At 35.1% G+C, this 2,775-nt stretch overlaps 1 non-coding gene across 1 annotated transcript; it reads left to right on the top strand.

Annotated features, from left to right (window-relative positions):
* The first annotated feature begins 209 nt into the window (after positions 1-209).
* Positions 210-316, top strand: LOC122068284. Its single transcript, XR_006137026.1, has one exon. It is a non-coding gene; the product is annotated as a small nucleolar RNA R71 (small nucleolar RNA).
* The last annotated feature ends 2,459 nt before the right edge of the window (positions 317-2,775 follow it).

The following is a 2,775-nucleotide window of genomic DNA, read 5'->3' as shown; positions in this document are numbered from 1 at the left end:
CAACATAGTATCATTTACCTCCTATAGTTCTCTTACTTTCCTGAGTAGACTCCCATTCTCTTATCTTTTCAGCTAGGTCAACCAAAAAGTTCCAAGCTTCGTTTTCATCCGCATAAGCTGTGAAGCCTATAGAACACATAGACTCTAACTTCTGCTTGGTATAGTAGTCTATCCCTTCATAAATTATTTGGTAAAGATGTCATATGTCAATACCATGATGGGGACACTCTTGGAGAAGGTCTTGGAACCTTTCCATGAGTCTGAAAAATGACTCTTGAGGTTTTTGTTAGAACTGCATGATCTCGCTCTTGAGTTTGTTTGTTTTATGCAAGGGAAAAAAATTTCTCAAGAACGCTACCGTAAACTAATCCCATATGGTAATGGAATTAGTTAGTAGCCCATATAGCCATCTTTTTACTCCATCCTTGAGCGAAAAAGTAATGCATCTAAGTTTAACAGTACCATCACTGAGCTATTGTATCTTAATGAGGACACAAACCTTCTCAAATTCTCTAAGAAACAAATAAGCATCTTCAAAGGATAGCCCATGGAAGTGAGGTAACATAGTGATGAATTGAGTTTTAAGCTCATAGTTGCTCCCCATGGTAGCTGGTAATCTAATGCAAGAAGGTTGGGCTGCCCTGACTGGGTAGAATCTATCCTTTAAAGTAGGCTTAGGTTGTTTTGCCATTTTTAAAATAGGTACTCTTACTTAACGATTAGTAGAATCACGGGTCCACACACTCATGCAACAAAAAACCACCCACAACTAGAGTAAGACAAGCACAAAATAATGGAAAGAAAAATTCTTTTTTTTTTTTGCTTTTTGGGAGCATACGTACAGGGATCCGGGGTTGCTCAGGTCAATTCCTGAGGTACCACTACAGGGAAAAACCTATCTTTATTATACTGTGAGGCTTGGCGACCTCCACCGATACAACTACTATTGCAAGTTGTTCTTCTTAGGAATTCAATAAAAGAAAAACAAAAACAAAAACAAAACAAAGCAAACAAAGCACTCCGATTTACCAAAAGAAAGTGAAAAATAATATGGAACTATCTCCCTGACAACGACGCTAAAAACTTGTTAGGATTTAAAATGTAACCGTGAACATACAAATCAGTGTAACTACGGGTCAAACACAGAGAGAGCAGCTACTTTATTTTTTACTTCTTTTAATAATACGAAAGTGAACCGATTAATGGTTGTGATCTAATTCTAACTACCGTCTAAATATATGTATCTAAAATAATGGCTTAACCATTCGTCATCTAAGAATTTAAATATGCAAGCCACGTAATTAAAATTCAATAAATAAATTACTGAAAATAAAAACCCATGCAATTAAAAAGCAATGAAGGAAAAAAAATACTGAAATAAAAATAAAGTAAAAAAAAAAGTGGATAAAGCTAGAGAGAGGCTCACAAGTAGGTTTCTCTACTTAGTCCGAGTGATGCATCATAATATGAGCTTCCCTACTTGATCAGAGAGTCACTCATACAAGAGTTACTCTACTTGGCTTTAAGAAAAGGGAGACAATTAAAATAAAAACAATAAAATGATGGTTCTATAGTTAGGAGGGGCAAAGCCAACATATATATTAGCCATGAACCTTAGAGAAAAGGGAAAGCAATAATGTAATGACTGATATTAAAATCTTAAACTAAGAAAGAAATGCTAGTCAGAAGAGGGAATGAGAGGGGAAAGAGAAGACTATTGAAGAAGCCTACCTACCTGAATTAATGCTTGAACTTGAAAGCTTGGGTGATTTGAGATACTGCCAACCCTAAAAACCAGATCTGGAATGAACCAAATCTGAAATTTCTAGGCCTGAAAAAATAAATCTTAAAAAAAAAACTGAACTTGAAAAAAAGAGATGCTCCACAGCTCGTGATCTTGTCACCTAGATCTAAGCCTAGAACTATAGCTTTAAAAATTACAACTCAATTGCATAAATCATAAACATAAAAAGTTGAATAAAAATAAAAGAGTGCTTACATTAATTGAAATAAAAAAAAGCTATTACAAAAGTGATTAAAGCAAAAATAAAGAAGAACTAAAATTAAAGAGAGTGGGAGGGAGAGAGAAAGAGAGAGAAGAAAACTAAGCATAAACTAGAAAATAAACTAAGGGGAATAATCCTTCTAGGAGGGGGGAGGAAGGGTCTTTTATAAGACTTTGGTCTTGCCTCCTTCCTCTACAAGTATTCTTTAAGAAAAGAAAGAAAATTAAATTAAATTAAATCTTAATGAAAATCCTCATTCTCTGAGATATTGTGAGGAAATAGAGAATTTGTTTTCAAAATTAACAAATTTTATTCCTTCCCTGCAATATTAACTAATATCTCGCAATCTTGACTAAATCAGAAAAGAATCTTTGCATAGCATCTTCAAGATCTTGTGAGGTGGCAAGGAGAGAGAATTAATCTTCAGGATTTTATAGGAGAGAGGATGTGGTACCAATGAGTGGGTCCCACCTTTGGACAAGTTAGTTCAAGCTTAGACTGGTTCTTGATTCACTTTAAGCACTTTCTCTTGTAGACTTGGAAACTAAAAAAAAAAAAAACAAGAAAAATAGAAGTAGTACTATCCAAATTGGGGCAAAATGTGCACTTATATCCCTAAGATTTCACACATTATTGTATTCATCACGGGCAGTAGGCTAGCTCTCCCTCATTGGAGATCATCAGAATGTTGTCCAACTCAGCCATGCCAAAAGAGATATCGACCCCTCCACCCTCGAGGTGATCCTCATCTTCTCAATGTCGCTATTCT

Source organism: Macadamia integrifolia, unplaced genomic scaffold, assembly GCF_013358625.1.
Source record: "Macadamia integrifolia cultivar HAES 741 unplaced genomic scaffold, SCU_Mint_v3 scaffold367, whole genome shotgun sequence".
NCBI lineage: Eukaryota > Viridiplantae > Streptophyta > Magnoliopsida > Proteales > Proteaceae > Macadamia > Macadamia integrifolia.
The sequence above is the reverse complement of the archived record's forward strand: the minus strand, read 5'-3'. Positions and strand labels throughout refer to the sequence as shown.